Source organism: Myxine glutinosa, chromosome 2 (assembly GCF_964187855.1).
Source record: "Myxine glutinosa chromosome 2, kmMyxGlut1.1, whole genome shotgun sequence".
Taxonomy (NCBI): Eukaryota; Metazoa; Chordata; class Myxini; order Myxiniformes; family Myxinidae; genus Myxine; species Myxine glutinosa.
The window spans coordinates 204,822,762-204,845,873 of NC_136262.1; the positions used below are offsets into that span (position 1 = coordinate 204,822,762).

The following is a 23,112-nucleotide window of genomic DNA, read 5'->3' on the forward strand; positions in this document are numbered from 1 at the left end:
CCGGGGCTGCCATGTAGCACATCGAGATAATGTTGGGAGGGAGAGATGCACAATAATTGATTGATTAATTGTGTAAATAAATAAATAAATAACAATCGTAAAATAATTTTCTTAATCAATTTCATCAATCAATCAATTTGTTAATCAATTAAGACCACAAGTGTTTCATCCGAAGCTGTAACTCTATGAAAATCAATTAAATGATTAATTAATCAGAAATTAAATAATTGATTCATTGATTAATCAATATTGATTGTAAGTAGTATAAAAACTGTGTGTACAGCTTGATTAATTGATTAATTGATTAATCAATAAATTAATTAATCGATTAATTGATTAATCAGTAAATCAAAAATATCCTTTATAGGCAAATCACTTGATCATTGTCATATCCAAATATCAGCTTCCAACTCAAAAGGTACCTGAGCTATATTGCCCAGATGAGAAAGAAAACAAATAAGTGATTGATAATTAAAATATATAAATAATAATCGTAAATGTATTACTTTCTTAATCAATTGGTTAATAGCATACCTAAATCACCACCCTTTAATCCGAATCTGTAACTTTTTGAAAATCAATGAAGGAATTAATTGAATAATTAAAGAATTAATCGATTAATTGATTAATCACTTAACCAGTAAATTAAAAATATCTGGTTCAGCAAAATCACTTTGTCACTGTCAAGTCCAAATATCAACTTCCTAACTCAAAATGTACCTGAGATATGGTCCAGATGAGAAAGAAAATAAATAAGTGATTAATAAATCAATAATAATTAATCAATTAACTGGTTAATCAAGAAAGACAAAAATGCAGCTTTTGTCAAAGCACGTGCTCATTATTGTGTCCAAATTTAGCTTCCTAGCTCAAAGGATGGCTGAGATATCGCCTGGAAAAACAAACAAATGAAAAATCACTCATAGAGCGACACTTAGCAAAAGAGAACAAAGTAGAATGGCACTCAGTGGAGCATTCTTTTGACCTCAAAAATAATTGGTGGTTGAATTCAGTGGCCTGATATGCAAATCGTCTTCAAATTTTAAGTTAATCGGATGAAAATTGACTATTTAATAAATTTGGCCTATGTTCACCTTTTTGGCCTATGTTGACCTCAAATATAATTGGTGGTTGAATTCAGTAAGCTGATATGAAAATCCTATTTAAATTTCAAGTCAATCAGATGAAAATTGAGGATTTTGGAAATTTGAAAAGGTTGTTGACCTTTGGCCTACATTGCCCTTTTGGCCGATGTTGACCTCAAAAATAGTTGGTGGTGGATTTCAGTTTAGTGATATGAAAATCCTATTCAAATTTCAAATCAATCGGATAAAAATTGAGGATTTTAGAAATTTGAGAAGCTTGTTGACCTTTGGCCTATGTTGACCTTTTGGCATACGGTGATCTAAAATATAGTTGGTGGTTGAATTCAGTTAGCTGATATGTAAAATATAGTTGGTGGTTGAATTCAGTTAGCTGATATGTAAAATATAGTTGGTGGTTGAATTCAGTTAGCTGATATGTAAAATATAGTTGGTGGTTGAATTCAGTTAGCTGATATGTAAAATATAGTTGGTGGTTGAATTCAGTTAGCTGATATGTAAAATATAGTTGGTGGTTGAATTCAGTTAGCTGATATGTAAAATATAGTTGGTGGTTGAATTCAGTTAGCTGATATCTAAAATATAGTTGGTGGTTGAATTCAGTTAGCTGATATGTAAAATATAGTTGGTGGTTGAATTCAGTTAGCTGATATCTAAAATATAGTTGGTGGTTGAATTCAGTTAGCTGATATGTAAAATATAGTTGGTGGTTGAATTCAGTTAGCTGATATGTAAAATATAGTTGGTGGTTGAATTCAGTTAGCTGATATGTAAAATATAGTTGGTGGTTGAATTCAGTTAGCCGATATGTAAAATATAGTTGGTGGTTGAATTCAGTTAGCTGATATGTAAAATATAGTTGGTGGTTGAATTCAGTTAGCTGATATGTAAAATATAGTTGGTGGTTGAATTCAGTTAGCCGATATGTAAAATATAGTTGGTGGTTGAATTCAGTTAGCCGATATGTAAAATATAGTTGGTGGTTGAATTCAGTTAGCCGATATGTAAAATATAGTTGGTGGTTGAATTCAGTTAGCTGATATGTAAAATATAGTTGGTGGTTGAATTCAGTTAGCTGATATGTAAAATATAGTTGGTGGTTGAATTCAGTTAGCTGATATGTAAAATATAGTTGGTGGTTGAATTCAGTTAGCCGATATGTAAAATATAGTTGGTGGTTGAATTCAGTTAGCTGATATGTAAAATATAGTTGGTGGTTGAATTCAGTTAGCTGATATGTAAAATATAGTTGGTGGTTGAATTCAGTTAGCTGATATGTAAAATATAGTTGGTGGTTGAATTCAGTTAGCTGATATGTAAAATATAGTTGGTGGTTGAATTCAGTTAGCCGATATGTAAAATATAGTTGGTGGTTGAATTCAGTTAGCTGATATGTAAAATATAGTTGGTGGTTGAATTCAGTTAGCTGATATGTAAAATATAGTTGGTGGTTGAATTCAGTTAGCTGATATGTAAAATATAGTTGGTGGTTGAATTCAGTTAGCTGATATGTAAAATATAGTTGGTGGTTGAATTCAGTTAGCTGATATGTAAAATATAGTTGGTGGTTGAATTCAGTTAGCCGATATGTAAAATATAGTTGGTGGTTGAATTCAGTTAGCCGATATGTAAAATATAGTTGGTGGTTGAATTCAGTTAGCCGATATGTAAAATATAGTTGGTGGTTGAATTCAGTTAGCTGATATGTAAAATATAGTTGGTGGTTGAATTCAGTTAGCTGATATGTAAAATATAGTTGGTGGTTGAATTCAGTTAGCCGATATGTAAAATATAGTTGGTGGTTGAATTCAGTTAGCCGATATGTAAAATATAGTTGGTGGTTGAATTCAGTTAGCCGATATGTAAAATATAGTTGGTGGTTGAATTCAGTTAGCCGATATGTAAAATATAGTTGGTGGTTGAATTCAGTTAGCTGATATGTAAAATATAGTTGGTGGTTGAATTCAGTTAGCCGATATGTAAAATATAGTTGGTGGTTGAATTCAGTTAGCCGATATGTAAAATATAGTTGGTGGTTGAATTCAGTTAGCCGATATGTAAAATATAGTTGGTGGTTGAATTCAGTTAGCCGATATGTAAAATATAGTTGGTGGTTGAATTCAGTTAGCCGATATGTAAAATATAGTTGGTGGTTGAATTCAGTTAGCCGATATGTAAAATATAGTTGGTGGTTGAATTCAGTTAGCCGATATGTAAAATATAGTTGGTGGTTGAATTCAGTTAGCTGATATGTAAAATATAGTTGGTGGTTGAATTCAGTTAGCCGATATGTAAAATATAGTTGGTGGTTGAATTCAGTTAGCCGATATGTAAAATATAGTTGGTGGTTGAATTCAGTTAGCTGATATGTAAAATATAGTTGGTGGTTGAATTCAGTTAGCTGATATGTAAAATATAGTTGGTGGTTGAATTCAGTTAGCTGATATGTAAAATATAGTTGGTGGTTGAATTCAGTTAGCCGATATGTAAAATATAGTTGGTGGTTGAATTCAGTTAGCCGATATGTAAAATATAGTTGGTGGTTGAATTCAGTTAGCCGATATGTAAAATATAGTTGGTGGTTGAATTCAGTTAGCCGATATGTAAAATATAGTTGGTGGTTGAATTCAGTTAGCCGATATGTAAAATATAGTTGGTGGTTGAATTCAGTTAGCCGATATGTAAAATATAGTTGGTGGTTGAATTCAGTTAGCCGATATGTAAAATATAGTTGGTGGTTGAATTCAGTTAGCCGATATGTAAAATATAGTTGGTGGTTGAATTCAGTTAGCCGATATGTAAAATATAGTTGGTGGTTGAATTCAGTTAGCTGATATGTAAAATATAGTTGGTGGTTGAATTCAGTTAGCCGATATGTAAAATATAGTTGGTGGTTGAATTCAGTTAGCTGATATGTAAAATATAGTTGGTGGTTGAATTCAGTTAGCTGATATGTAAAATATAGTTGGTGGTTGAATTCAGTTAGCTGATATGTAAAATATAGTTGGTGGTTGAATTCAGTTAGCCGATATGTAAAATATAGTTGGTGGTTGAATTCAGTTAGCCGATATGTAAAATATAGTTGGTGGTTGAATTCAGTTAGCCGATATGTAAAATATAGTTGGTGGTTGAATTCAGTTAGCTGATATGTAAAATATAGTTGGTGGTTGAATTCAGTTAGCTGATATGTAAAATATAGTTGGTGGTTGAATTCAGTTAGCTGATATGTAAAATATAGTTGGTGGTTGAATTCAGTTAGCTGATATGTAAAATATAGTTGGTGGTTGAATTCAGTTAGCCGATATGTAAAATATAGTTGGTGGTTGAATTCAGTTAGCTGATATGTAAAATATAGTTGGTGGTTGAATTCAGTTAGCTGATATGTAAAATATAGTTGGTGGTTGAATTCAGTTAGCTGATATGTAAAATATAGTTGGTGGTTGAATTCAGTTAGCTGATATGTAAAATATAGTTGGTGGTTGAATTCAGTTAGCCGATATGTAAAATATAGTTGGTGGTTGAATTCAGTTAGCTGATATGTAAAATATAGTTGGTGGTTGAATTCAGTTAGCTGATATGTAAAATATAGTTGGTGGTTGAATTCAGTTAGCTGATATGTAAAATATAGTTGGTGGTTGAATTCAGTTAGCCGATATGTAAAATATAGTTGGTGGTTGAATTCAGTTAGCTGATATGTAAAATATAGTTGGTGGTTGAATTCAGTTAGCTGATATGTAAAATATAGTTGGTGGTTGAATTCAGTTAGCTGATATGTAAAATATAGTTGGTGGTTGAATTCAGTTAGCCGATATGTAAAATATAGTTGGTGGTTGAATTCAGTTAGCCGATATGTAAAATATAGTTGGTGGTTGAATTCAGTTAGCTGATATGTAAAATATAGTTGGTGGTTGAATTCAGTTAGCTGATATGTAAAATATAGTTGGTGGTTGAATTCAGTTAGCTGATATGTAAAATATAGTTGGTGGTTGAATTCAGTTCGCTGATATGTAAATCCTATTCAAATTTCAAGTCAATCGGATGAAAATTGAGGATTTTAGAAATTAAAAAAGGGGTTGACCTTTGGCCTATGTTGACCTTTTGACTTCAAAAATAAGTAGGATTCTGTCAGACCACGAACTCTACCATTTGGTGAAGTTTCGTGAAGATCAGATTATAATTGTGACCTGTAGGCAAGTATAAGTGAGCGGACGCACAAACATAAAAACCAGGGTGATTAACATACTTGTCAATTTTTATTTATTTATTGACATATGTGGGAAAATTACATGCCCAGACCAGGAATCTAACCCAGGTCCTCTAGTGAACCGTACCAGTGCTCTGCCATTTGAGCTATCTGGACGACCCTGACCAAGGACGCAATTTTCCCACAAATATGATTGCGACTCTCTTTCCCTAAATACTTCTGGGGCACTCGCTGCCAACCATAGGGAGAAGCAACGGCCTGAACACGAGAGGGTCTTCCTGCAATGGGGGGACAGTTCCTTTTTTTTTTCTTTTTTTTTGTATACAAGATCGAGGCTCGTGAAAGAGCGAACATTAATCACACAGAAAGACAAACCGACACATAAAACATATAACATCGGGAGCGGTAGACAAGATGGGGAGAGAGGTGGAAGGACACGAACACAACATTTGAGAGCAGGGACCGAGAGACATGGAGCCATCGAGAGATCTGTGAGAGGGAGAGGGCTTTGGGGGTGGGGGCATGGGAAGGGGGGGGGGGGGGGTGGGAGAGGTATAAAACATATGGACACTGCCAGGACTTCCAGGAAAGAAGTTGGAATTTCAAACAAGGTGGATCTGGGGTGAATTAGCGGGGGTAGAAAAGATCAAGGTTTTGGATGGGGGAAGATAAGAGATGGTGGTGAACAGCTGTTTTAAAGACCTGGAGGGACGAGTGGGATTGAAGGGAGTGAGGGAGTTTGTTCCAGAGGCGGGAGAAAAGAGGAATGAAAGAGTGAAGGTGAGCAGAGAACCGAGATTTCGGGAGTTTAACCATCAGAGGGTTGCTGGCAGATCTTGTGCGACCTGTAGGAATATTTGGGGGACAGAGCACAGAGAGAGCTGGGGGTGCAAGGCCGGAGAGGAGTCGGTAGAAGACAGAAAGACCACCTACCTGCCTGCGGTGAGTGAGTGAAAGGCCCTCAGAGATAGATTCATCGCGGGAGATTCCAATAATTCTGAAAGCTTTGGTTTCAACAGCGTGAAGCCGAGCTAGGTGTGAGGCAGGAGCACCGGCCCATAGGGGAGAACAGTATTCCATTGAGCTGCGGATGAAAGCCTTGTATGTGGTGAGGAGCTCAGGTGTGCCGAGGAACACCGCTGGGGACGTAGCGAAGCAATTTGATTATTAACAGGATTAAATAATTAAATTGATATATGCTGGAAAATTACACGCCCAAATTTTATTTTTTCCCATTTAACAAACAAATAAGAAATAAAGAAACCGGAGTGAAAACCGAGTACTCCATATCGGCGCGTGTCATCGCCAGGCCCCCTTCGGTGCCCAGCGATGACGTCATGCAGTGCCTAGGGGTGGAATAAGAAAGGAGCGGTGTACAAAAAGAAAAAGAATGAAAGAGATGCACAAAAATAATGAGACAAGGTCACAAAAAAACAGTAAGAAAAAAACCCATTCAGTTGGCATTATCATAAAGTAGATAAAATATGTTACACACGTGCATCTAGACCTTCTCATTAATATGTTGATTTACCTTGATATCCAAAGAAGGCCGTTCATATGAAACATGCAAACAGGAATTTGCAATTTGTTCCGGATGCGGGTGAAAACTTGTCTACTCTTCACGAAGGACACCGTGGGTCTAGCAGACAAGACAAACAGTTTGACGTCCATCTAACAGACGACACACACATTGATTAATCGCCCTGTCTGCGAAACACCAGGGCGACAGTTTGTATCTGCATCGGCATGCAAACTCAGGGTAGACATCTCAGAGAGGCGAATGTGCATACGTCAAGACTGTGTCAGTACCTATTATGACAACTCACACGAGCTCTTAGCTGTTTCTGTTTTGGGCCTCTGCCGATTGGTCCTCTGCCAAAGTATGTTACTGATCTTTGACCTGAAACAATTTGACACTTTTCGTTTCTCCAGATGATAAAGGAGAGCACAACCCTTTCCAGTGCTTCATGTCAATAGGTGTTTTTTTTTTTTTTTTTTTTCGGTTTCACCGGAGGCCCCGGATGTGTAAATGTATAACCGCTGCATTAACCATGGAAAATCCTCTCCGACACTCCATCTAGTCAACAACACAGGCACCGTCCACACTGAGATTTAAGTGTCATTGATTACATCAAAACCAACACCTCAATGGAGTTGCTGTAAAGTGAGCGAGTGTGAATATACTGCCAATATTGAGGAGAAGATCACAAATCCCACCACCAACTCAAGCAAATTTGACAGTTTCTACTGGATCCTAAAAGTTGCAATTAAAAAGAACTTGCCTAGCAGCCATTGTGAAACTTGCATACTGTGCTGGCTCCATGAAACAGAAGTACTCCTAAAGGTGTATGATGAAACCAAGGACCTGCATATAGCAATTGAATAGGTAAAACTTGGCTTGGTGCTAAAGGTGGTGCATGATAGTTGACAACCTCAACCTCACACCCTTTAGTCGAAAAAGAATGGCAACTGCAGGTATCCTGAGGCGAATAATCCACTGCAGCAACCAAAAGTCAACGCAACGCAACGTCTGTTACGCAGACAGTTACAATGGCAACCAAAAGTCAGCAAAAAGGAAAGAACTTCCCGGTGCCTCCAAAACTCCTAAATTTGCATGAAAAATATAATTTGGTGCAAAGTTCAAAAATAACTCACCAATAGCTTTTCAGTATCTTCAGCCACAACCCTTTGGTTACTCTCCTGAAACAGAGAATGAAATTGATGCAGTCCTATTCTCCACCCAAAGTGGGAAAGCAGCAGGCCCCGACACCAGATGGCATGGACCCTGAGTTCTTGAAATATTTGGGGCCTAATGGTCAACACTGGTTGACTTTCTTGGAGATGAGCATTCACTCCAATGGTAAAATACCAGCAATTTTGAAAGAGGTGAAGGTCATTGCCATTCTCAAGCCAGGGAAACCAGTTGGCGATGCCCCAATCGACCAGCCATTATCGCTTGTGTACAGCTTACGAGCTAATGCGGCAACTTCTGCTGATTTGGAATACACTGATAGTAAAATCGGTTGTACCAAAATAACTAGCTCATGTGATACCGGGAAGAAGTTGCGACGACCAGGTTGTCATGGTCATCACATATACTGAGGATGATTTTCAGCATGCCCTTAGACTGTGAATGAAAATGGCTAAAGCGTTCCATCACTGCTTTACAATGCAGCTCCTAATGCCATTTTAGAGGAACTACAGGTTTTGAGTATGTACTGTTTCCCACAGACCAGATCGGCTCTGTGTGTGTATACAGTGGGTTGCAAGGGTATGAGTCCAGTCGGAAATGTATTAATTGAGACATGATAAAATAGATCATTGTAAATATGAGACCAACAAAAGCACTTTCAAGGGATTTTCATGATCTCTTAAGGACATAATCAAACAAAAGATCAAACAAGTACACATACATTCAAAGTACACCGCCCCATGCCAAATAATTAAATATGCTGCAGCGCGCCATTGCCGGGGCGCCTCCGGCGCCCGGCAATACCGCAGTGCCGCTCATTGAGGCTGCATTGGGAGGGAGAGGTGTACACTAATTGATTGATTAATTGTATAATTAAAATCAATAAAAGATTATCACAAAATATTTTCATAATCAATTGGCCAATCGCATAACTAAACCACTAGTGCTTCATCCGAAGATGTATCTTTTAGAAATTGAATTAAATAAGTCATTTATAAAAAATTAAATAATTAATTGATTACTCAATAAATAATTAATCGATTAATCAATAAATAATTAATAGATGAAATGATTAATCAATAAATCAAAAATATCCTTGATAGCCACATCACTTGGTCACTCATCTCCAAATATTAGCTTCCCAGCTCAAAAGGTGCCTGAGATATTGGCCAAATGAGAAAGAAAATAAATAAATGATTAATAATGAAAATAAATAAATAATAATCATAAAAAAATTAAATTATTAATCAATTTGGTCAGAGAACACATAAACTACCACTATTTCATCAGAATCTGTAACTTAAAAAAAAATTTTTTTTTTGTCATTAATCGAAGAATTCAATAATTAATCGATTAATTGATTAATTAATAAATCAAAAATATCCTTTGCAGCCAAATCACCTGGTCATTGGCATGTCCAAATATCAGCTCCCTAACTCAAAAGGTGCCTGAGTTAATGGTCAGAAGAGAAAGGAAATTTGATTAATTAAATAAGTACTTAATTAATCGCTAATAATTAAATAACTCCTCAATTTATTGATTAATCAAAAAAAATAATACCGTTTTTGAGAAAGGACTTGCTCACTCTTGTGCCGAAATTTCAGCTTCCTAGCTCAAAGGATGGCTGAGATATCGTCCGGACAAACAAACAAGAAAGAAAACAAACAAACAAGAAAACAAACAAGTACACATACATTCAAAGTACACCGCCCCATGCCAAATAATTAAATATGCTGCAGCGCGGCATTGCCAGGGCGCCTCCGGCGCCCGGCAATACCGCAGTGCAGCTCATTGAGGCTGCATTGGGAGGGAGAGGAGTACAATAATTGATTGATTAATTAATTGTGAAATTAAAATATACACAAAGAATTAAGTTAAGCACCCCTACACAAAGAATTAAGTTAAGCACCCCCTAATCCTGTCCTGAACCTGAACCCCCTCGAGCACGTTTGGGACATGTTGGGACGACAAATTGCGAAGATGGTCCCTCCAATAGCCAATCTGGATGAATTGGAACGTGCATTACATCGGGAATGGAACAACCTGCCACAGCAACGCATACGACGGCTTACAGGGTCTATGAGACGTAGGGTTGAGTCAGTGATCCGATCACGTGGGTCCTACACACGTTATTGACGCAAAGATCGCTAGAGGTCTTCTCAGAACAATGACTGTACGTTAGAAAACATAAACGTCATCCACACTGTCCGTGATGGACCTATAGCTCCATACTTAAATTGAGGTGAAAATATGCCTAAAATTCCCAAAATATTTCACCTTAAATTATTCAGAATAAAATATTGAAAACGGCATGATTGTTATGTTTTTATGTGACCATAATATCACTTCTCCAGAATATATAGCAATATCATGGGTATATTACACTGTTTTGACGACAACAAACTTGTAATGTGCGAGGTTGTAAAAAAACGGGGGGGGGGGGGGGTGCTTAACTTAATTCTTTGTGTATATATAAATGATCATAAAATATTTTCTTAATCAATTGGCGAATAGCATACCTAAAGCACTAGTGCTTCATCCGAAGATGTATCTTTTAGAAATTTAATTAAATAACCCATTTATAAAAAATTAAATAATTGTACACCGCTCCTTTCCTATGCCATCTGCAGGCATTGCAAATCGTCATTGCCGGGCACCAAAGGGGGCTCGGCAGTGACGCGCGCTGAAAGAGAGTACTCAGTTTTCACTCTGGTTTCTTGCTTTCTTGTTGTACACCGCTCCTTTCCTATGCCACCTCCAGGCATTGCAAATCGTCATTGCCGGGCACCGAAGGGGGCTTGGCAGTGACGCACGCTGAAAGAGAGTACTCAGTTTTCACTCTGGTTTCTTGTTGTACACCGCTCCTTTCCTATGCCACCTCCAGGCATTGCAAATCGTCATTGCCGGGCACCGAAGGGGGCTTGGCAGTGACGCACGCTGAAAGAGAGTACTCAGTTTTCACTCTGGTTTCTTGTTTGTTGTACACCGCTCCTTTCCTATGCCACCTCCAGGCATTGCAAATCGTCATTGCCGGGCACCGAAGGGGGCTTGGCAGTGACGCACGCTGAAAGAGAGTACTCAGTTTTCACTCTGGTTTCTTGTTTGTTTGTTTTCTTGTTTCCTTGGTTGTCCGGACGATATCTCAGCCATCCTTTGAGCTAGGAAGCTGAAATTTCGGCACAATAGTGAGCAAGTCCTTTGTCAAAAACGGTATTTTTTGTTTTTTGATTAATCAATTAATTGAGGAGTTATTTAATTATTAGCGTTTAATTAAGTACTTATTTGATTAATTAAATTTCATTTCTCTTCTGACCATTATTAACTCAGGCACCTTTTGAGTTAGGAAGCTGATATTTGGACATGCCAATGACCAGGTGATTTGGCTGCAAAGGATATTTTTGATTTATTAATTAATCAATTAATCGATTAATTATTTAATTATTCGATTAATGACAAAAAAAATTTTTTTTTTTAAAGTTACAGATTCTGATGAAATAGTGGTAGTTTATGTGTTCTCTGACCAAATTGATTAATAATTTAATTTTTTTATGATTATTATTTATTTATTTTCATTATTGTACACCGCTCCTTTCCTATGCCATCTCCAGGCATTGCAAATCGTCATTGCTGGGCACCAAATGGGGCTCGGCAGTGACGCACGCTGAAAGAGAGTACTCAGTTTTCACTCTGGTTTCTTGTTGTACACCGCTCCTTTCCTATGCCATCTCCAGGCATTGCAAATCGTCATTGCCGGGCACCAAAGGGGGCTCGGCAGTGACGCACGCTGAAAGAGAGTACTCAGTTTTCACTCTGGTTTCTTTCTTGTTGTACACCGCTCCTTTCCTATGCCATCTCCAGGCATTGCAAATCGTCATTGCCGGGCACCAAAGGGGGCTCGGCAGTGACGCACGCTGAAAGAGAGTACTCAGTTTTCACTCTGGTTTCTTGTTTGTTTGTTTGTTTTCTTGGTTGTCCGGGCGATATCTCAGCCATCCTTCAAGCTAAGAAGCTGAAATTTCGGCACAATAGTGAGCAAGTCCTTTGTCAAAAACGGTATTTTTTGTTTTTTGATTAATCAATTAATTGAGGAGTTATTTAATTATTAGCGTTTAATGAAGTACTTATTTAATTATTTAAATTTCATTTCTCTTCTGACCATTAACTCAGGCACCTTTTGAGTTAGGAAGCTGATATTTGGACATGCCAATGACCAGGTGATTTGGCTGCAAATGCTATTTTTGATTTATTAATTAATCAATTAATCGATTAATTATTTAATTATTCGATTAATGACCAAAAAATCTTTTTTTTTATAGTTACAGATTCTGATGAAATAGTGGTAGTTTATGTGTTCTCTGACCAAATTGATTAATAATTTAATTTTTTTATGATTATTATTTATTTATTTTCATTATTAATCATTTATTTATTTTCTTTCTCATTTGGCCAATATCTCAGGCACCGTTTGAGCTGGGAAGCTAATATTTGGACATGAGTGACCAAGTGATGTGGCTATCAAGGATATTTTTGATTTATTGATTAATCATTTAATTGCTTAATTATTTATTGATTAATTGATTAATTATTTATTGATTAATCAATTAATTATTTAATTTTTATTAATGACATTTAATAAAATTTCTAAAAGATAGGTCTTCGGATGAAGCACTTCTGGTTTAGTTATGCTATTAGCCAATTGATTAAGAAAATATTTTGTGATAATCTTTTATTGATTTTAATTATACAATTAATCAATCAATTAGCGAACACCTCTTCCTCCCAATGCAGCCTCTATGAGGTGCACTGCGGTATTGCCGGGCGCCAGAGGCGCCCCGGCAATGCTGCGCTGTAGGATATTTCATTATTTGGCATGGGGGCGGTGTACTTTGAATGTATGTGTACTTGTTTGTTGTACACCGCTCCTTTCCTATGCCATCTCCAGGCATTGCAAATCGTCATTGCCGGGCACCAAAGGGGGCTCGGCAGTGACGCACGCTGAAAGAGAGTACTCAGTTTTCACTCTGGTTGTTTGTTGTACACCGCTCCTTTCCTATGCCATCTCCAGGCATTGCAAATCGTCATTGCCGGGCACCAAAGGGGGCTCGGCAGTGACGCACGCTGAAAGAGAGTACTCAGTTTTCACTCTGGTTTCTTGTTTTCTTTCTTGGTTGTCCGGACGATATCTCAGCCATCCTTTGAGCTAGGAAGCTGAAATTTCGGCACAGTAGTGAGCAAGTCCTTTGTCAAATACGGTATTTTTTGTTTTTTGAATAATCAATTAATTGAGGAGTTATTTAATTATTAGCGTTTAATTAAGTACTTATTTAATTAATTAAATTTCATTTATCTTCTGACAATTATTAACTCAGGCACCTTTTGAGTTAGGAAGCTGATATTTGGACATGCCAATGACCAGGTGATTTGGCTGCAAAGGATATTTTTGATTTATTAATTAATCAATTAATCGATTAATTATTTAATTATTCGATTAATGACAAAAAAAATTTTTTTTTTTAAGTTACAGATTCTGATGAAATAGTGGTAGTTTATGTGTTCTCTGACCAAATTGATTAATAATTTAATTTTTTTATGATTATTATTTATTTATTTTCATTATTAATCATTTATTTATTTTCTTTCTCATTTGGCCAATATCTCAGGCACCTTTTGAGCTGGAAAGCTAATATTTGGACATGAGTGACCAAGTGATGTGGCTATCAAGGATATTTTTGATTTATTGATTAATCATTTCATCTATTAATTATTTATTGATTAATCGATTAATTATTTATTGAGTAATCAATTAATTATTTAATTTTTTATAAATGACTTATTTAATTAAATTTCTAAAAGATACATCTTCGGATGAAGCACTAGTGGTTTAGTTATGCGATTAGCCAATTGATTATGAAAATATTTTGTGATAATCTTTTATTGATTTTAATTATACAATTAATCAATCAATTAGTGTACACCCCTCCCTCCCAATGCAGCCTTAATGAGCTGCACTGCGGTATTGCCGGGCGCCAGAGGCGCCCCGGCAATGCCGCGCTGCAGCATATTTAATTATTTGGCATGGGGCGGTGTACTTTGAATGTATGTGTACTTGTTTGTTTTCTTTCTTGGTTGTCCGGGCGATATCTCAGCCATCCTTTGAGCTAGGAAGCTGAAATTTCGGCACAGTAGTGAGCAAGTCCTTTGTCAAATACGGTATTTTTTGTTTTTTGAATAATCAATTAATTGAGGAGTTATTTAATTATTAGCGTTTAATTAAGTACTTATTTAATTAATTAAATTTCATTTCTCTTCTGACCATTATTAACTCAGGCACCTTTTGAGTTAGGAAGCTGATATTTGGACATGCCAATGACCAGGTGATTTGGCTGCAAAGGATATTTTTGATTTATTAATTAATCAATTAATCGATTAATTATTTAATTATTCGATTAATGACAAAAAAATTTTTTTTTTTAAAGTTACAGATTCTGATGAAATAGTGGTAGTTTATGTGTTCTCTGACCAAATTGATTAATAATTTAATTTTTTTATGATTATTATTTATTTATTTTCATTATTAATCATTTATTTATTTTCTTTCTCATTTGGCCAATATCTCAGGCACCTTTTGAGCTGGGAAGCTAATATTTGGACATGAGTGACCAAGTGATGTGGCTATCAAGGATATTTTTGATTTATTGATTAATCATTTCATCTATTAAGTATTTATTGATTAATCGATTAATTATTTATTGAGTAATCAATTAATTATTTAATTTTTTATAAATGACTTATTTAATTAAATTTCTAAAAGATACATCTTCGGATGAAGCACTACTGGTTTAGTTATGCGATTAGCCAATTGATTATGAAAATATTTTGTGATAATCTTTTATTGATTTTAATTATACAATTAATCAATCAATTAGTGTACACCTCTCCCTCCCAATGCAGCCTCAATGAGCTGCACTGCGGTATTGCCGGGCGCCGGAGGCGCCCCGGCAATGCCGCGCTGCAGCATATTTAATTATTTGGCATGGGGCGGTGTACTTTGAATGTATGTGTACTTGTTTGTTTTCTTGTTTGTTTGTTTTCTTTCTTGGTTGTCCGGACGATATCTCAGCCATCCTTTGAGCTAGGAAGCTGAAATTTCGGCACAGTAGTGAGCAAGTCCTTTGTCAAATACGGTATTTTTTGTTTTTTGAATAATCAATTAATTGAGGAGTTATTTAATTATTAGCGTTTAATTAAGTACTTATTTAATTAATTAAATTTCATTTATCTTCTGACCATTATTAACTCAGGCACCTTTTGAGTTAGGAAGCTGATATTTGGACATGCCAATGACCAGGTGATTTGGCTGCAAAGGATATTTTTTGATTTATTAATTAATCAATTAATCGATTAATTATTTAATTATTCGATTAATGACAAAAATTTTTTTTTTTTTTAAGTTACAGATTCTGATGAAATAGTGGTAGTTTATGTGTTCTCTGACCAAATTGATTAATAATTTAATTTTTTTATGATTATTATTTATTTATTTTCATTATTAATCATTTATTTATTTTCTTTCTCATTTGGCCAATATCTCAGGCACCTTTTGAGCTGGGAAGCTAATATTTGGACATGAGTGACCAAGTGATGTGGCTATCAAGGATATTTTTGATTTATTGATTAATCATTTCATCTATTAAGTATTTATTGATTAATCGATTAATTATTTATTGAGTAATCAATTAATTATTTAATTTTTTATAAATGACTTATTTAATTAAATTTCTAAAAGATACATCTTCGGATGAAGCACTACTGGTTTAGTTATGCGATTAGCCAATTGATTATGAAAATATTTTGTGATAATCTTTTATTGATTTTAATTATACAATTAATCAATCAATTAGTGTACACCTCTCCCTCCCAATGCAGCCTCAATGAGCTGCACTGCGGTATTGCCGGGCGCCGGAGGCGCCCCGGCAATGCCGCGCTGCAGCATATTTAATTATTTGGCATGGGGCGGTGTACTTTGAATGTATGTGTACTTGTTGTACACCGCTCCTTTCCTATGCCATCTCCAGGCATTGCAAATCGTCATTGCCGGGCACCAAAGGGGGCTCGGCAGTGACGCACGCTGAAAGAGAGTACTCAGTTTTCACTCTGGTTTCTTGTTGTACACCGCTCCTTTCCTATGCCATCTCCAGGCATTGCAAATCGTCATTGCCGGGCACCAAAGGGGGCTCGGCAGTGACGCACGCTGAAAGAGAGTACTCAGTTTTCACTCTGGTTTCTTGTTTTCTTTCTTGGTTGTCCGGACGATATCTCAGCCATCCTTTGAGCTAGGAAGCTGAAATTTCGGCACAGTAGTGAGCAAGTCCTTTGTCAAATACGGTATTTTTTGTTTTTTGAATAATCAATTAATTGAGGAGTTATTTAATTATTAGCGTTTAATTAAGTACTTATTTAATTAATTAAATTTCATTTATCTTCTGACCATTATTAACTCAGGCACCTTTTGAGTTAGGAAGCTGATATTTGGACATGCCAATGACCAGGTGATTTGGCTGCAAAGGATATTTTTGATTTATTAATTAATCAATTAATCGATTAATTATTTAATTATTCGATTAATGACAAAAAAAATTTTTTTTTTAAGTTACAGATTCTGATGAAATAGTGGTAGTTTATGTGTTCTCTGACCAAATTGATTAATAATTTAATTTTTTTATGATTATTATTTATTTATTTTCATTATTAATCATTTATTTATTTTCTTTCTCATTTGGCCAATATCTCAGGCACCTTTTGAGCTGGGAAGCTAATATTTGGACATGAGTGACCAAGTGATGTGGCTATCAAGGATATTTTTGATTTATTGATTAATCATTTCATCTATTAAGTATTTATTGATTAATCGATTAATTATTTATTGAGTAATCAATAAATTATTTAATTTTTTATAAATGACTTATTTAATTAAATTTCTAAAAGATACATCTTCGGATGAAGCACTACTGGTTTAGTTATGCGATTAGCCAATTGATTATGAAAATATTTTGTGATAATCTTTTATTGATTTTAATTATACAATTAATCAATCAATTAGTGTACACCTCTCCCTCCCAATGCAGCCTCAATGAGCTGCACTGCGGTATTGCCGGGCGCCGGAGGCGCCCCGGCAATGCCGCGCTGCAGCATATTTAATTATTTGGCATGGGGCGGTGTACTTTGAATGTATGTGTACTTGTTGTACACCGCTCCTTTCCTATGCCATCTCCAGGCATTGCAAATCGTCATTGCCGGGCACCAAAGGGGGCTCGGCAGTGACGCACGCTGAAAGAGAGTACTCAGTTTTCACTCTGGTTTCTTGTTTTCTTTCTTGGTTGTCCGGACGATATCTCAGCCATCCTTTGAGCTAGGAAGCTGAAATTTCGGCACAGTAGTGAGCAAGTCCTTTGTCAAATACGGTATTTTTTGTTTTTTGAATAATCAATTAATTGAGGAGTTATTTAATTATTAGCGTTTAATTAAGTACTTATTTAATTAATTAAATTTCATTTATCTTCTGACCATTATTAACTCAGGCACCTTTTGAGTTAGGAAGCTGATATTTGGACATGCCAATGACCAGGTGATTTGGCTGCAAAGGATATTTTTTGATTTATTAATTAATCAATTAATCGATTAATTATTTAATTATTCGATTAATGACAAAAATTTTTTTTTTTTTTAAGTTACAGATTCTGATGAAATAGTGGTAGTTTATGTGTTCTCTGACCAAATTGATTAATAATTTAATTTTTTTATGATTATTATTTATTTATTTTCATTATTAATCATTTATTTATTTTCTTTCTCATTTGGCCAATATCTCAGGCACCTTTTGAGCTGGGAAGCTAATATTTGGACATGAGTGACCAAGTGATGTGGCTATCAAGGATATTTTTGATTTATTGATTAATCATTTCATCTATTAAGTATTTATTGATTAATCGATTAATTATTTATTGAGTAATCAATTAATTATTTAATTTTTTATAAATGACTTATTTAATTAAATTTCTAAAAGATACATCTTCGGATGAAGCACTACTGGTTTAGTTATGCGATTAGCCAATTGATTATGAAAATATTTTGTGATAATCTTTTATTGATTTTAATTATACAATTAATCAATCAATTAGTGTACACCTCTCCCTCCCAATGCAGCCTCAATGAGCTGCACTGCGGTATTGCCGGGCGCCGGAGGCGCCCCGGCAATGCCGCGCTGCAGCATATTTAATTATTTGGCATGGGGCGGTGTACTTTGAATGTATGTGTACTTGTTGTACACCGCTCCTTTCCTATGCCATCTCCAGGCATTGCAAATCGTCATTGCCGGGCACCAAAGGGGGCTCGGCAGTGACGCACGCTGAAAGAGAGTACTCAGTTTTCACTCTGGTTTCTTGTTGTACACCGCTCCTTTCCTATGCCATCTCCAGGCATTGCAAATCGTCATTGCCGGGCACCAAAGGGGGCTCGGCAGTGACGCACGCTGAAAGAGAGTACTCAGTTTTCACTCTGGTTTCTTGTTTTCTTTCTTGGTTGTCCGGACGATATCTCAGCCATCCTTTGAGCTAGGAAGCTGAAATTTCGGCACAGTAGTGAGCAAGTCCTTTGTCAAATACGGTATTTTTTGTTTTTTGAATAATCAATTAATTGAGGAGTTATTTAATTATTAGCGTTTAATTAAGTACTTATTTAATTAATTAAATTTCATTTATCTTCTGACCATTATTAACTCAGGCACCTTTTGAGTTAGGAAGCTGATATTTGGACATGCCAATGACCAGGTGATTTGGCTGCAAAGGATATTTTTGATTTATTAATTAATCAATTAATCGATTAATTATTTAATTATTCGATTAATGACAAAAAAAATTTTTTTTTTAAGTTACAGATTCTGATGAAATAGTGGTAGTTTATGTGTTCTCTGACCAAATTGATTAATAATTTAATTTTTTTATGATTATTATTTATTTATTTTCATTATTAATCATTTATTTATTTTCTTTCTCATTTGGCCAATATCTCAGGCACCTTTTGAGCTGGGAAGCTAATATTTGGACATGAGTGACCAAGTGATGTGGCTATCAAGGATATTTTTGATTTATTGATTAATCATTTCATCTATTAAGTATTTATTGATTAATCGATTAATTATTTATTGAGTAATCAATAAATTATTTAATTTTTTATAAATGACTTATTTAATTAAATTTCTAAAAGATACATCTTCGGATGAAGCACTACTGGTTTAGTTATGCGATTAGCCAATTGATTATGAAAATATTTTGTGATAATCTTTTATTGATTTTAATTATACAATTAATCAATCAATTAGTGTACACCTCTCCCTCCCAATGCAGCCTCAATGAGCTGCACTGCGGTATTGCCGGGCGCCGGAGGCGCCCCGGCAATGCCGCGCTGCAGCATATTTAATTATTTGGCATGGGGCGGTGTACTTTGAATGTATGTGTACTTGTTGTACACCGCTCCTTTCCTATGCCATCTCCAGGCATTGCAAATCGTCATTGCCGGGCACCAAAGGGGGCTCGGCAGTGACGCACGCTGAAAGAGAGTACTCAGTTTTCACTCTGGTTTCTTGTTTTCTTTCTTGGTTGTCCGGACGATATCTCAGCCATCCTTTGAGCTAGGAAGCTGAAATTTCGGCACAGTAGTGAGCAAGTCCTTTGTCAAATACGGTATTTTTTGTTTTTTGAATAATCAATTAATTGAGGAGTTATTTAATTATTAGCGTTTAATTAAGTACTTATTTAATTAATTAAATTTCATTTATCTTCTGACCATTATTAACTCAGGCACCTTTTGAGTTAGGAAGCTGATATTTGGACATGCCAATGACCAGGTGATTTGGCTGCAAAGGATATTTTTGATTTATTAATTAATCAATTAATCGATTAATTATTTAATTATTCGATTAATGACAAAAAATTTTTTTTTTTTTAAGTTACAGATTCTGATGAAATAGTGGTAGTTTATGTGTTCTCTGACCAAATTGATTAATAATTTAATTTTTTTATGATTATTATTTATTTATTTTCATTAATAATCATTTATTTATTTTCTTTCTCATTTGGCCAATATCTCAGGCACCTTTTGAGCTGGGAAGCTAATATTTGGACATGAGTGACCAAGTGATGTGGCTATCAAGGATATTTTTGATTTATTGATTAATCATTTCATCTATTAAGTATTTATTGATTAATCGATTAATTATTTATTGAGTAATCAATTAATTATTTAATTTTTTATAAATGACTTATTTAATTAAATTTCTAAAAGATACATCTTCGGATGAAGCACTACTGGTTTAGTTATGCGATTAGCCAATTGATTATGAAAATATTTTGTGATAATCTTTTATTGATTTTAATTATACAATTAATCAATCAATTAGTGTACACCTCTCCCTCCCAATGCAGCCTCAATGAGCTGCACTGCGGTATTGCCGGGCGCCGGAGGCGCCCCGGCAATGCCGCGCTGCAGCATATTTAATTATTTGGCATGGGGCGGTGTACTTTGAATGTATGTGTACTTGTTTGTTTTCTTGTTTGTTTTCTTGCTTGTTTGTTTTCTTTCTTGGTTGTCCGGACGATATCTCAGCCATCCTTTGAGCTAGGAAGCTGAAATTTCGGCACAGTAGTGAGCAAGTCCTTTGTCAAATACGGTATTTTTTGTTTTTTGAATAATCAATTAATTGAGGAGTTATTTAATTATTAGCGTTTAATTAAGTACTTATTTAATTAATTAAATTTCATTTCTCTTCTGACCATTATTAACTCAGGCACCTTTTGAGTTAGGAAGCTGATATTTGGACATGCCAATGACCAGGTGATTTGGCTGCAAAAGATATTTTTGATTTATTAATTAATCAATTAATCGATTAATTATTTAATTATTCGATTAATGACAAAAAATTTTTTTTTTTTAAAGTTACAGATTCTGATGAAATAGTGGTAGTTTATGTGTTCTCTGACCAAATTGATTAATAATTTAATTTTTTTATGATTATTATTTATTTATTTTCATTATTAATCATTTATTTATTTTCTTTCTCATTTGGCCAATATCTCAGGCACCTTTTGAGCTGGGAAGCTAATATTTGGACATGAGTGACCAAGTGATGTGGCTATCAAGGATATTTTTGATTTATTGATTAATCATTTCATCTATTAAGTATTTATTGATTAATCGATTAATTATTTATTGAGTAATCAATTAATTATTTAATTTTTTATAAATGACTTATTTAATTAAATTTCTAAAAGATACATCTTCGGATGAAGCACTAGTGGTTTAGTTATGCGATTAGCCAATTGATTATGAAAATATTTTGTGATAATCTTTTATTGATTTTAATTATACAATTAATCAATCAATTAGTGTACACCTTTCACTCCCAATGCAGCCTCAATGAGCTGCACTGCGGTATTGCCGGGCGCCGGAGGCGCCCCGGCAATGCCGCGCTGCAGCATATTCAATTATTTGGCATGGGGCGGTGTACTTTGAATGTATGTGTACTTGTTTGTTTTCTTGTTTGTTGTACACCGCTCCTTTCCTATGCCATCTCCAGGCATTGCAAATCGTCATTGCCGGGCACCAAAGGGGGCTCGGCAGTGACGCACGCTGAAAGAGAGTACTCAGTTTTCACTCTGGTTTCTTGTTTTCTTTCTTGGTTGTCCGGACGATATCTCAGCCATCCTTTGAGCTAGGAAGCTGAAATTTCGGCACAGTAGTGAGCAAGTCCTTTGTCAAATACGGTATTTTTTGTTTTTTGAATAATCAATTAATTGAGGAGTTATTTAATTATTAGCGTTTAATTAAGTACTTATTTAATTAATTAAATTTCATTTATCTTCGGACCATTATTAACTCAGGCACCTTTTGAGTTAGGAAGCTGATATTTGGACATGCCAATGACCAGGTGATTTGGCTGCAAAGGATATTTTTGATTTATTAATTAATCAATTAATCGATTAATTATTTAATTATTCGATTAATGACAAAAAAATTTTTTTTTTTTAAGTTACAGATTCTGATGAAATAGTGGTAGTTTATGTGTTCTCTGACCAAATTGATTAATAATTTAATTTTTTTATGATTATTATTTATTTATTTTCATTATTAATCATTTATTTATTTTCTTTCTCATTTGGCCAATATCTCAGGCACCTTTTGAGCTGGGAAGCTAATATTTGGACATGAGTGACCAAGTGATGTGGCTATCAAGGATATTTTTGATTTATTGATTAATCATTTCATCTATTAAGTATTTATTGATTAATCGATTAATTATTTATTGAGTAATCAATTAATTATTTAATTTTTTATAAATGACTTATTTAATTAAATTTCTAAAAGATACATCTTCGGATGAAGCACTACTGGTTTAGTTATGCGATTAGCCAATTGATTATGAAAATATTTTGTGATAATCTTTTATTGATTTTAATTATACAATTAATCAATCAATTAGTGTACACCTCTCCCTCCCAATGCAGCCTCAATGAGCTGCACTGCGGTATTGCCGGGCGCCGGAGGCGCCCCGGCAATGCCGCGCTGCAGCATATTTAATTATTTGGCATGGGGCGGTGTACTTTGAATGTATGTGTACTTGTTGTACACCGCTCCTTTCCTATGCCATCTCCAGGCATTGCAAATCGTCATTGCCGGGCACCAAAGGGGGCTCGGCAGTGACGCACGCTGAAAGAGAGTACTCAGTTTTCACTCTGGTTTCTTGTTGTACACCGCTCCTTTCCTATGCCATCTCCAGGCATTGCAAATCGTCATTGCCGGGCACCAAAGGGGGCTCGGCAGTGACGCACGCTGAAAGAGAGTACTCAGTTTTCACTCTGGTTTCTTGTTTTCTTTCTTGGTTGTCCGGACGATATCTCAGCCATCCTTTGAGCTAGGAAGCTGAAATTTCGGCACAGTAGTGAGCAAGTCCTTTGTCAAATACGGTATTTTTTGTTTTTTGAATAATCAATTAATTGAGGAGTTATTTAATTATTAGCGTTTAATTAAGTACTTATTTAATTAATTAAATTTCATTTATC

At 35.1% G+C, this 23,112-nt stretch overlaps 1 protein-coding gene across 3 annotated transcripts in view; it reads right to left on the minus strand.

Moving 5' to 3' along the window:
- The window catches only part of SFXN5 (sideroflexin 5), a 548,869-nt gene that overhangs the window by 45,202 nt on the left and 480,555 nt on the right, over positions 1-23,112 (minus strand). The gene's annotated exons all lie outside the window — the stretch shown is intronic.